A 14127-nucleotide genomic window follows, 5' to 3' on the forward strand; every position below is an offset into this window, starting at 1 on the left:
AATCGATCCTCTTGGGTCCTATTGACCCACAATACTCGTAGTCTGTCCAAGTTAATAAAAAATAAAAACATGCACAAACAACATCATGCAGAAAACACTAAAATATTATAAAGATATGTAAAAAAAGATTGATACCAAACACGAAATGCAAAATCTGGCTGCCATATTAGGCCTACACTTGATTTAAGTCCAGTCTTCATTGGTGAGAAATCTGCCTCGATGTACTCACTTGTGCCATAGAAAAGGTTCTGTAGAAGCTATTTTTTAAAACTATTTTGGCAAATTTTTGACTCGGCAGCGGTCTTACCTGAATTGGAATTGTACTATAAAATCTAACACCTGCAACAGGAAAACATTTCAGTACGTTGCCAAGCCATATCTAGATACATGCAAATTGCCACAAGTTCTAGTGGACTAGTTGTGCACATCTGCGTTGAATATATATACATGCTCATTTGATATAATCGCTACAAGACACTGAAATATAAATACATTGTACACAGTCAAAATCTGACAACCCTTAAATAGAGGCCTGCAGCGAGATCCACACAGCACCCTCAGCGCTCGCTTTTGCAACAGAAGAACTTTATACACACTACATGAAGTGGTCACTATTCTTTTTTATATGCTTCTGTTTTAGCGAATTTACCTTTTAGGGAATAAGCTATATTAACGTAGGTAGCATAGTCACAAAACCAGTGTTGGGAACTATTACCAATAAAAAAACAACAAAACGTTAAATACAGAAGATGTAGAAATAAAAATAAAAATTCCACTGATAAGTCAATATTTTTGATACTGTCTTTTGTAATAATTATTGTAAATAATTCAATTAAAATTGCTTCAAGCCAACTTTTTAACATTATATTATAAAAGGGATAGCCTAATTTAATCTAGATTTTTACATGATAATTTTTATATTTTAATTTAAAACATATTACACAATTTAAAACTGTATGCACATTCTAAAAATAAAAATAAATATAAACGTCCTTGTTAATAATAAAATTATTGAGTATTACTTTATAAATAAAAATAAAACACTTAATATTCATTAAAACAAACTATCTGTTGAAGTTTAGGCCATTTTACTAGTTAATATAAATAGCGCTAAATATTAACAAAAATAAGTGTGATTAGGAAATTACTTTCTGAATTGAATGTGAAAATGTCATTGGAATAATGAGTTGGCTCGGAAGGCTGTTAGCTCGAGCTCCTTAGTTACGTCCTTTTAATTACCTAAGTACTTCCCAAGTCTTCAAGTGTTTTATGTCAAAAATTATTTGGATATTTTTTTTACAGAAACACACTGTAACCATGAATTAAGCCTAATAAGTTTTAAATGACATTGTACACAAATTAATATAGAGTTGGCATTAAAATTACGAAGTGACTATTCGCACCTCAAAATGCTCCATAGCCCGTTCCCGTTCCAGTTTTCTGTTACTCTGTTACAGTTCCAGTATTACAAAATAATGCAACGGGAACTTTCAGAACGTTCAGTTTCAGTTACTGTACTTCTATTCTAAGTTTTAAGAAGCCTTGAATTGAGACGTTCAAGAACAATCGATGGAGCCAGAAAGAAAGGTGTTACAAGTAAAAAAAAAACACACACACACAAATGATAATTTGAAATATTATTAATTGACTTACAGATGCATACACAGTGGTACAAGGAAAGTACAAGCTCGGGAAAGCGGCCAAATACAAAATAATAAGATTTTAAGTAGGCCAATTAAGATTTTACTTGTAAGCTCTTACATCTAACACTGAAAATGTTAAGCTTTTTTATCCTAATGCCTAGCCTACTTCTGGGCTATCTAGGCCAACATAGGCCTACCAATATTAGGCCCTACCTTTTATAGGCGTAGCCTTTGATGTGGTAAAGGTAAAGTAGGCTAACATCAGGCCTGGCCTAGGCTTAGGTTTTTTACGATTCCTATATTGAATCTTCTAATGTGTATTTCTAATACACATTTTATTATTGGCCAGCACCTATATTTTCGACTGCTTATAACCTCTTTGGCTCTGTTCAACTCTTTTACCTTTCTCTTTACGAAGTTTATCCCAATCCCATCCATTTCGATTTCGGCTAATATGAGGTATTACCGTTACCGTTCCTAATACTAGGATATATTTGTGTCCAACCTGTTCCCAAACAGCTATAACAGTTATTAGATTAGGAACGTAATGTGACGTCATTTGGAGCAGACGTGCGTGGTAGCGGCGCACGCCTGACGTGCGAATAGCCACTGCCTTAAAATTATACAGCAAATGTAGTAGAAGTTTTACAAAATAGATGATCAGATGGATGTTCAACAGAGTTTGTCAGTCTGTTGGACGATAGATTGACAGTCTCATTCTCATTAGCAAATCAGCCATCAGCAGTGACGTCACATAAGCCTTCCGCGTGATTTACTGTGACAATCGCTTTGCTATGCGGCATAGCTAATTACCTGTGCGTGGTTGTTGCAATGGTATTACTTATAGTACGCCTAAAAGAAGGTATGCTATTTATTCAACTAAAATAATCGTACATTGTGTAATATTCCATATGATCACACAATTCGCATACATTGGTACACAACTATAGTTGGGTAGCTGAGTGGTTATAGTGCTTGCCTGGCATTTAAAAGGTCACCGGTTCATACTAAAAAAGTTAGTAGCTTGGTTCGAAACTAAACTTGGCTTTTAATAAAGTTACTGGCTAATGAAACAGCTGATTGAATCGGCCAGTAATAAAGCTACACATGGCATCTCACTATATTCTACAATAATCCTTCACTCATATTTCGGTTAAATTGTGCATTGTTGTGGCACCCTTATCAAGTCTCAATTTGTAAAATCGCAAACTCAATATTAATAAAAAATGAGTAGGTATTCAAACCTTTTTCCACTGTCACCTATGATTTTAATTGTTTGATGATCATTTGATAGCATAAATGGAATCGGACTTTTATTCGATCCACTAAACCATTCCAAAAATGCGTCATGCGTAGTAACGTTGTTGATAATGTTGTAACTAGCTATAGTGACACAAACTCTTTGGGAGGAATACAGGACGTTCTTTCAATCGGAAAGCAGGCAAATTTTTACCCGATACTTATTCTTAATATCTTACTCAATAACCAGATCGTAAGGATGCAATTTGATACAGACCAAAAGTACGATTAATGTAAGTCATATTTCACGTTTGTCAACGTAATCGTGATAGCTGTTATGTACAGAACACAGAACACGGAACACGTTTAATAGAGTAATGGTTGTTATAAAGGAACAGCCTATTGTGAAAATTTTGTTTTTATACAACACTCCCTACATAATTGAAAATTGAAAACAAATTTTCTTACGATAGAAAGTCATAGTCTGAAACCTAGCAGTTTACATAAATATTGAAAAAATCTACGAAATCCGCAATAGGGAATCCCCAAAACTTATGATGTTTTTCTTTTTCTATTAGTGAGGTTTGTTATCATCTCGTAGAAATCGAAAACAAACTGCATCGGTAACGTATCAACGTATATTAATGGGACATCGACATCCTTTGTTACCTATATTCAGAATTTTCTTCCATAACGATAAACTACATAATCAAACAGGAATACTCCAGTATTTGGACTTAAAAATGCAGTAGTTGCTGGGGAACCTAGGTTTACTACAGGTAGTAAACAAGCCTAGTGTTTGTAATTAACTCCATTTGTCGGTCAATGGCCGATTTATTACACAACCGTGAAGCATTGATATGTCTAGCTGATAAATGTTATTTATCATTAGTGTTTCGTTCCTTACTTACTATTTACCATCGTTTGATAGTGTATATAACCCAATAGTTATTTGTATAACTTGTGTGCAAAGTGGCACATTGCGGCTCATGAAAGAAATGTTAACGCAACGAGCCATAGGTGAGTGTGGAAAGTTTCTCGAGTGCAGCAAAGGCACCATGCACTCTAGTTACAATTACATTTTCCCTACAGTCACTATAAAGCATATACGTTAGTACAACATCAATTAATAATACAGCCACCAAAGTGGGTTAAATAAGTGGGGTAAAGTGTGGTTTGTAAAGTCTTTCAAACACTATACAACACGTTTTTAGGTTAAGGTTAAAACCAAGCGTTGATCGAAATGGGAAACTTTGCACCAGCTGATCGTAGTCGTAGTATCTTTAAGTGTTGCCAACTTATTTTCAAGCGTACAAACATTTCGTGCCTAATAAAAGCACACGGTTTTGTATTGTTTGGTTGGAATACTGAAGTGTGGAAAAAAATGTGTGTGGAAAAAGTAAGTAAATGAAGCAATTAGCTACTTGGCGTACAATAATCAGTGCAAGGAATGCCACTTTGTCAGGTAACTGTAGGAAAAAGTATTTCTTAAGTTAAATGATTTTTGGATATGAATAAATTAAAACTCTTTAAGCCCGGGGAAAACGGAAACATGCTCAAATTTACTTTACACAATCAGTAGGTGGAATTTGTCCAAATGTACACTTAAATGCTTAAATAATGTAAATATAACAGTCTAAAAAATCCTGTACAGATGTTTCACATCAGTAAACATATGTTTAGATAGATTTTCGCACAGATTGTACAGGCAATTGACAGTCTTGACAGTAAAACCAACAGTGCCTACATACATACGTAACAGTAGTAACACAGAATATATCAGCTGCTCGCTGTTAGACAGCTGTTAGTAGTAACAGACCTGTGTTTATAGGCAATAAACAGCGTTAGCTTCGCTATAAACTCCAGCTGTCGATCAACGGGCGTAATACCATTATATTGCTTTAAACATTAAATGTGTCTAAATTAAATTGATCAGCTAACAAATAGGCTTTCAAGAATTGTTTTCTTGTTCTCTAGATTATTGCACTATGTAAAAGCTGCATATTTTGCGTTATTTAAGTCAATCGCTCCATATGATTTAATTTGCTATGATGAAAGTTCTCCTAAAATACATGAGGTCCTTCTGTTGCAGAAAAACATTATTCGAAAAATGTGTTAATAATAATTATTCGAGTAGCTCACTGTAATCCCCTTTTTGTTGATTTGAAAATTTTGACCATTATTAACTTATATATTTAACAATTATTATTGTTTACTTTTAGGAAAAGCTATAGATACAAAGTCAGAAATTAAATGCATACTAGGGAACCCGTGCGGCTCAATTAGCCGCCTAGTATGAAACATAATGCCGAGGAAAACCTTATGCTTAAATTCTAGTAACTTTAGTTACATCTTAGAGTTATTTGAAAACTTGTTAGAAACTAATTTTAAATATCTCTAATGGCGTCACCAAGGTTCATCTACATCATTTCTGCTCTCGATTTTAACTGATAACTTCTAATGAATGCTAAACGATCTGCCTCAATTCGAGTTTATGTTGCAACAAAGTGTTTCCAGCATTGAGAAATTGTTTCAATTAAACAAGTTGGTTCTGTTCTATGATGTTCAATATCATTCAAGTTACAAGGATTACCAACAGGGTGCAGCACTATTATTTCTTTTACATATGACAACAGCTAATTTGCAACCAAAAGGTGAGAGAGCGTAGCGAACGAACTTCAACCTAGAGGCGAGTTAGCGTAGCGAACGAGCTAACCTGAAGGCAAGTGAGCGCAGCGAACGAGCTCCAACCTAAAGGTGAGTGAGCGTAGCGAACGAACTTCAACCTGGAGGCGAGTTAGCGTAGCGAACGAGCTAACCTGAAGGCAAGTGAGCGCAGCGAACGAGCTCCAACCTAAAGGTGAGTGAGCGTAGCGAACGAGCTCCAACCCAAAGGTGAGTGAGCGTAGCGAACGAACTTCAACCAGGACGTGATTGAGCAATGCGAACGAGATCATCTTGAAAATTAAACGTAACGGTACTTTCTTTCCATCGGTCTGTCTTAGGGGAAACCTATAACTTAGGCGATACGAAGTTCGCCGGGTCAGCTAGTAGTACTATATAAATATGTAAACTTGATAAGTTACTATAAAAAAATAAATAAAATGAAAACATTAATTATGGTAGTAAACTTGGTTAAATTAAAATGTACATTATGACCTTAAAAGAATCTGGTGTAGAACAGTGAAATAGAATCTTAGGAGGCTTATGCTAATATGACTGTGTAATGAAGGCGTTAATTGAAAGGAAACTCCCGGGACAAGGGTAACAAATGTGGCACTTGTATAACAAAGGAGAATATTGCAAAGGGGGAAAAGCATGTGGCTGCCCTTTAAAGTTATTATTCTCTTGCTTGGAAATACTGTGCATTGTAATTACAGTAGAGTAGGTCTAAACATTATGCACTACTAAAACTATTGCATTAACAATTGTACTGTTATTGGCCTAAATAATTGCCTAAGAATAAGTAAACTTTTACTTATAAAATTTGGCTTGCATGTTTAGTTTTTTAAGTCAATTATCATATTTAACCATTGATATAAGTTTATATCCTATTCTCATGATAAAGCTGTTGTTATTTTACATTATTTAAATATTTAAGTTTACCTTTGAACAAATGCTACCTTCTGTTTGTGTAATGTAAATTTGAACATGTTTCCGTTTTCCCCGGGCTTAAAGAGTTTCAATTTATTCATATCCAAAAATCAATTAACATAAAAAATACTTGTTCCTACAGTTACCTGACAAAGTGGCATTACTTGCACTGATTGTAGTACGCCAAGTAGTTAAGTGTTTCATTTACTTACTTTTGCCACACTCATTTTTTCCACACTTCAGTATTCCAACCAAACGATACAAAACATAAGGCACATAATGTGTATAAAAATAAGTCGGCAACACTTAAAGATACTACTACTACGATCAGCTGAAGCAGTGTTTCCCATTTCATTCAACACTTGGTTTTAACCTAACCAAAGACGAGTTGTATAGTTGTTGAAAGACTTTACCAACCGCACTTTACACTGTAGGGAAAAAATAATTGTAACGCGAGTGCAAGGTGCCTTTGCTGCACTCGAGAAACTTTCCACACTCACCTGCGACTCGCGCGTCAACATTTTTCTCATGAGCCGCAATGTGCCACTTTGCACACTAGTTATACAAATAACTATTGGGTTGTTATATACCTTATCAAACGATGGTAACTAGTCAGTATGGAACGAAATACTACTGATAAAACACAATGATCACATTTACTAGCTAGACACATCAATGCTTCACGGTTAATTAATAAATCGACTATTGACCGACAAATAGAGTTTATTACAAACACTAGGCTTGTTTACTACCTGTAATCGCAGGTTCCCCAGCAACTACTAAAATTTCAAGTACAAATACTGGAGTATTCCTGTTTGATTATGAAGTTTATCATTATGAAAGAAAATTCTGAATATAGGTAACAAAGGATGTCCCATTATAGCCATGATATGTTTCTGATTTCTACGAGATGGTAAAAGACCTCAATAATAGAAAACGAAGAACATCATAAGTATTGTGGATCACCTATTGCAGATTATATATAGTTGTGTAAACTGCTAGGTTTCAGACTATGACTTTGAATCACAAGAACATTTGTTTTTAATTTTTAATTATATAGTTAGTGTTATATGAAAACAAAATTTTCAAAAATAGGTTGTTCCTTTATTATATAACAACCATTACTATATTAAATGTGTTCCGTGTTCTCTACATGACAGCCATCGCGATTACGTTGACAAACGTAAAAAAATTACACATTAAATGGCAACATTTTTGGAATGGTTTAGTGGACCGAATAAAAGTCTGATTCCATCATGCTATCAAAAAGATCATCAAACAATTAAAATCATAATTAGGAGACGGTGGAAAAAGGTTTGAATACCTACTCATTTTTTAATATTGAGTTTGCGATTTGACAAATTGAGACTAGATAAGTTTGCCACTACAGTGCTAATTTTAACCGAAATATGAGTGAAGGATTAGGTTAGTATAATCCGATAATGATTATTACATGTTTAGACATGTGATCACATGGTCTCTAATATTTCCTATGAGAATTGTCGTTTTAGTACCACCAGATCGTTTCCTGCCGATCTAGTCCGGTTAAACCGACTTGCTGATAAAAATTGTCCGGGTAAAGAGATGTCATTTTCGCCGAGTGTAGTCCAGTTGAACCGATGTCCGGTTAAAAGGTGTCCAGATAAGAGGGAGTCTACTGTAGCATCGACTTATACTTTTCTCCTCTATACATAGTATATGGACAAAAGTATTGTTATCGTCAAAATTTTTGAGTTTGAGGTTTTGAGTGGATATATATCCATTTTGGGTCCGCCTGAACCCAAAAAAGTGGTATTCAAAGTGATGTATGTGTGTGTGTGAAATGTGTACAGAGCTACAGACCACATGTGTGGTCCGACTTTGACGAAATTCGGTATGCAGGTACTGATCCACGGTATCTCCAGGCGTTTTTTTTATCATTTTTTTGAAATTTAAATTTTTAATGGGGATTTTCCCATGAAAACCCAAAAAAACAAAAGAAAACCCGGATTTTCTCGAAAATGGCCCGAACAATTTTCATAAAAGATTAGTTTTTTAGTATGATATAGTCCTTTAAATTCTGAACAAAATGGTACAAATCTAATTTCTGTAAACATTACGGTTCAAAAGTTATTGTAACTTATGTTGATTTTTAACTATAAAATATCATATTTACTCCCACCGCTTACCCATGATAACAAGGTTGTTGATAAGCTTATGGGAGTAAGTATGTGTCAGAATGCTGATACCGTTTATTAAAACGTTTTTATTAGCTCACAAGTTTTGTACATTGCTCAGAATTATATATAGTAAATGGCTCCCTGGCATAGGTCTTACCATGAGACCTACGGTAATAGCTACTTCCCTATAGGGAAATTTGCTAATATATATATATATATATATGTATTTAACAATTTGAACGATCAATGGTGTTTTTGGACTCTGGGGACATGAAAAGTAAATCGGTCCCGGGCCTAGGTCATGCCACCTACGGTAATAGCTACTTCCCTATAGGGAAATTTGCTAAAAACCAATAAATAATACCACTAGCTTGAGCATAATTTAGAGCTCAAATCCACCCCTTGGTGGTCATCATCCCCCAAAATGAAATCCTGGGACCGCCACTGTCTTATCTAAAAATCCTTTTGGGCTGCTCCAGTGGCTCTGGAGTTTCCCATATTAACCTTATGAGTATTCATATGTAACAAGAATTATAGCATTTTGTCAGCTGTTTCAACCACGCAAGTTGGTTCTATGATATTCATCGTTAAATAGTTATAAGATTTACTAATTTTTAATATTGTGCGAATATTTGATAATTTACTTTTTTCTTGTTTAGGTGTAGTGGTGGAACATTATGGGTATGGTATATAAGTTATAATATAGCATACCGTAAAATAAAAGAACAAAATTCACACAAACAACAAATTTATCAAACCGCGTCCTCTCCCATTGCAAACTCAAACCATGATTATAACTGCAATAGGCATTTTATACTTACACAAGAACCCTGTATGTAGGATGGAGTTTCTTCTGCTAGTTCTCCATTAGGAAATAACATGGGAATTTGATCTGTAACCATTAGGTGCCAACACTTCAACATACTAAATTATTTGTTTTTTTAGGATTACAAACTTGTTTCTAAAAGAACTTTAGAACAACATTTCCAAGCAACATTTTATGTTTTTGAGGTCAAAAATGGGAAAAACCAATTTTTACCTCTTACAACCCAATATGAACCCCCCAATCCCATAGTCCGATCATTCTGGTTCGGGAACTCGTTCAAATAATTGTAAGTGTATATTTTATACCAAATTAAATAAAATTAAAACTGTACCATTGTGCTAACGAACACACACATATGTACAACAATAAAATTGCTAGTACTGTATATTGTTCTTGTTTGTTCTCGTATCCATCCTATGTTCATATTTATTGTACCATTTCACAATATATTTTTTTCATCTCATGTACTTCATACTTAATTGTTGCCATCTATGACTTTTTATTTATAATTGTAAATATGTATTTGTTACTGATGTTTACTATTAATTTTGTTACTATTGTAATTGTACTAGTATTGTACTATTGTATTGTATTGTGTTGTAATTTACTATTTATTTCTGTTCCTTTATTTTTTAGTGTTATTTAAGTGTGTTATACAATACCACAATTGTATTACTAACATGAAGGCCATTAATGTTCCCGTTGTTTCATTTAAGTGTTGTACTAATAAAACAACATATCCAAGTAGACGAGATGTTACAAGCCTCTTCTCCAAATCTGAAGGTCGCTGGTTCGATTCCAAGTCGAATGATTCTGAATCCACATACCATTATTATGTGTTTTTTTTTCTTAACCTAGCATTTGCCCATCTAAATAGGTCTCAGCCCTGTGTGTGGAACGTATCCAGCAAAGCAAGATTAAAGCCGTTACAGTACCACCATCGATTATTAATACTAATAGGTTCTAGAGAATAGAGAGCTGATACCTATGTAGTACGGTACTTGAGTTGAACAGTACTATAGAGTGGCAGTCTAGAATACAAACCTACAACATCGCTGTTGAAAGATTTAGGCATGAAAGAAGCCGGAAACTGTCACGCTACCGACTGAGCCACCGATTCACCAAAGATTTGATGTGTAATATAGCTATTAATTAATGATGCTATCTAAAAAATCCAAAGTTAGTAACATGACCATAGACCTGCAAAAATCCAAAATATACCTACGGTACTTTTATACACAAAAAAATTAAACTGTAGACGAGAAACGTAACACCGGACAACTGACACAAACCTGATCATGTTTACTAGGCCAGACACATAAATGATCAGCTGTTTCCTTGGCCAGGATCATTTATTTAAAGCCCAACTATTGGTGACAGCTGAATCCAGTTTCGAACAATCAAAAAGCTACCTACTGACTTTTCCTAGGATCCGGCAACCTTTTAACTGTTAAGACACAATAATGGTATTTTTATCTCAAGGAAATATTAAAAAAAAAAGGGTAACCGTGGGATTTTTTACATATGAACACATGCCACTGATTGTAGGTTTACACTTTTTTATTTGAACCATTTCCTAACGTGATAGCAAACTGTAAAAGTATTTTATATTAATATTTTGTATTAATGTACACTATTATTAGCATTTTTAGGGTTTTTTTAGGAAAAATTAAAAACTCTTGACTTTTTACTATCTAACGTCGACCTTTTTAATACAGCTACATTAATTTAAAGAAAAATAACACACATCATCTGAGCCCAGAATCAATAGCACATGGACTAGAACCAGCATCCTAAATCTTAGTTAAAGCACAGAAAACATATAATGTTTTCTGTGGTTAAAGAGACAACTTACATTCCACCAAAATTTTACAAGCATTTAATTGTTTGCAGTATAAATATGTATATGTAACTTATTCAAAGGTCATGCTTTCATTGTTAAGTTGGCTACTGTATAAAATTTGGTACGGTTGTTCTAATTAGTTAGTTGTTCACAAATTAGTTTAATTGAATTTATACTTAAGTTTTGTTCAAGAATTGGATTATTATATTACATTTCAGTTGAAAACTAGTGTATAAAGAGTTATTAAAATACACTGAAGTGTTTGCATCTGGCCAGTGGCCGAGATCACGATTTCCCTCTTTAAGCGAATTTCCCTTATAGGGAATAAGCTATTACCGTAGTAATCATGGTAAGACCTGGACGCGGGACCGATTTTTTTTGTTTTGAGGTCCCTAGAGGCCAAAAACACCATCTGTTCAAATTCATATATATATATATGTGTGTGTCTGTGTGTGTGTGTCCGTTAGAGAAAATTAAAAAAAAAATGTAAATTTAAAATTCCCATGTTATTCTTATGGAGAACAAGCAAACTGTTGTAGTTTGCTTGTTTAAGGACATATTTGATCAAATTTGGAAAATGCTTTTATTTCTTACTAACTATTAAAGTTTTACGAAAAAAAAAACAGTTTTACCCTCCCTGATGCAGCAAACCTAAGTACCTACTTGTTAAACTAATTCTAGTTAAATAGGACATAAATGTTATATTTCTAAGTAGACATTTGAGTGTAAATCCAATCAGGCTAATGGAAATTCGCTTAGTCTGCAGGTTTGCTGCGGCGGGGGGTATTTTTGCATTGTAGCATGTTAGCTAAATTAAACCAACACAGACTTAAAGCACACAAGTTGTTAATAGTAACCAACAAACCTGAGTTTATTGGTCGTAAACGGACCTAGTGTTCGCCATAAACCCTAGCAGTCGATCAATGGTCGATTTATTATTCGATCGTGAGAGACATTTATGTGTCTGGCCTAGTAAACATGATCAGGTTTGTGTCAGTTGTCCGGTGTTACGTTTCTCGTCTACAGTTTAATTTTTTTGTGTATAAAAGTACCGTAGGTATATTTTGGATTTTTGCAGGTCTATGGTCATGTTACTAACTTTGGATTTTTTAGATAGCATCATTAATTAATAGCTATATTACACATCAAATCTTTGGTGAATCGGTGGCTCAGTCGGTAGCGTGACAGTTTCCGGCTTCTTTCATGCCTAAATCTTTCAACAGCGATGTTGTAGGTTTGTATTCTAGACTGCCACTCTATAGTACTGTTCAACTCAAGTACCGTACTACATAGGTATCAGCTCTCTATTCTCTAGAACCTATTAGTATTAATAATCGATGGTGGTACTGTAACGGCTTTAATCTTGCTTTGCTGGATACGTTCCACACACAGGGCTGAGACCTATTTAGATGGGCAAATGCTAGGTTAAGAAAAAAAACACATAATAATGGTATGTGGATTCAGAATCATTCGACTTGGAATCGAACCAGCGACCTTCAGATTTGGAGAAGAGGCTTGTAACATCTCGTCTACTTGGATATGTTGTTTTATTAGTACAACACTTAAATGAAACAACGGGAACATTAATGGCCTTCATGTTAGTAATACAATTGTGGTATTGTATAACACACTTAAATAACACTAAAAAATAAAGGAACAGAAATAAATAGTAAATTACAACACAATACAATACAATAGTACAATACTAGTACAATTACAATAGTAACAAAATTAATAGTAAACATCAGTAACAAATACATATTTACAATTATAAATAAAAAGTCATAGATGGCAACAATTAAGTATGAAGTACATGAGATGAAAAAAATATATTGTGAAATGGTACAATAAATATGAACATAGGATGGATACGAGAACAAACAAGAACAATATACAGTACTAGCAATTTTATTGTTGTACATATGTGTGTGTTCGTTAGCACAATGGTACAGTTTTAATTTTATTTAATTTGGTATAAAATATACACTTACAATTATTTGAACGAGTTCCCGAACCAGAATGATCGGACTATGGGATTGGGGGGTTCATACCCATGTAGCACAGATGGTTGGGCCAACGTTGGCCAACTGTGGGACAGTTGGTCGATGGTTGGTTGGAGCTTCCACAACCAACCAACCGTTGTCCAACTGTATATCTCGTAGTTGGGCCAACCAATATTTACAACTGTGGACCAACATTGGTTCATTGTTAATGAAATACATTAATATGCATTGCTGGGTATCATACATCAAGCCAACCGTTGTCCAACCGTTTTTCACTCCGTTGGACCAACAAAAGATACTTTTGTTGGACCAACAATGGTCCATAGTTGAGTTTACACGACTTTCATTCTCTGGGTCTAGCTTTCACAACATAATTATAATAAAATATCTGGTTTTACAATACCTTTATCAGTTCCAAAAGTTTCCAAAAGTTTTTGGAACTGATAAAGGTATTGTAAAACCAGATATTTTATATATTACAGTTCCGGCGCTACAACAATGAATTTTAATAATTTTAATAATGCAAATATTTTTTAAATTAATATTCTTTAACTTATTTGCAACAATTTAAGGGGAAAGAGTAATTAATCATATAACAGGCAATTATAATAGCATTAACAATCTAACGGTAATTAATTAATCATTCAAATACCAGTATCCTCTCTAACTCAAAAAAAAAAACTACTTATGATGCCTTAACAGATTAACAGAATCATATTATACTGTGTAGTATCAAAAATGTTTGAAGTATTGCGACCATTGCAACTGTCGGCTACTCTTTCACCACTTGAAAACTCTCTACATCAGCAATCACAGATAG

Source organism: Macrosteles quadrilineatus, unplaced genomic scaffold (genome assembly GCF_028750875.1).
Source record: "Macrosteles quadrilineatus isolate MER2022 unplaced genomic scaffold, UCM_ALF_1.0 Scaffold_4__1_contigs__length_99947679, whole genome shotgun sequence".
Taxonomy (NCBI): Eukaryota; Metazoa; Arthropoda; class Insecta; order Hemiptera; family Cicadellidae; genus Macrosteles; species Macrosteles quadrilineatus.